Raw genomic sequence first — 488 nt, 5'->3', positions numbered from 1 at the left:
GCCGCTGATGTTGGCTCTATTTTCCAAAGCAACACGCCGCTGGCACTTTGTGTTTTTCAAGGTTACGGAAAGCAATACGCCGCTGGTACGAACCAATACGCCGCTGGAAAAAAAAGCAATACGCCGCTGGTACGAACCAATACGCCGCTGGAAAAAAAGCAATACGCCGCTGGTACGAACCAATACGCCGCTGGTACTTTGTAATAAGAATTACATTATAAGATAGAAAGCACTACGCCGCTGGACATAAAATCTCCATTATCCGAACGAAAGCAATACGCCGCTGGTACTTTATTTTATTATAATAATTTAATTATAAGACAGAAACCGCTGATACTTGGTTGTAAAATCTCCATTATCCGAACGAAAGTAACACGCCGCTGGTACTTTATTTTATTATAATAATTTAATTATAAGACAGAAACCGCTGATACTTGGTTGTAAAATCTCCATTATCCGAACGAAAGTAACACGCCGCTGGTACTTTA

The sequence above is a fragment of the Megalopta genalis genome, unplaced genomic scaffold (assembly GCF_051020955.1).
Source record: "Megalopta genalis isolate 19385.01 unplaced genomic scaffold, iyMegGena1_principal scaffold0113, whole genome shotgun sequence".
Classification (NCBI taxonomy): Eukaryota; Metazoa; Arthropoda; class Insecta; order Hymenoptera; family Halictidae; genus Megalopta; species Megalopta genalis.
This window is presented reverse-complemented; position numbering follows the sequence as displayed.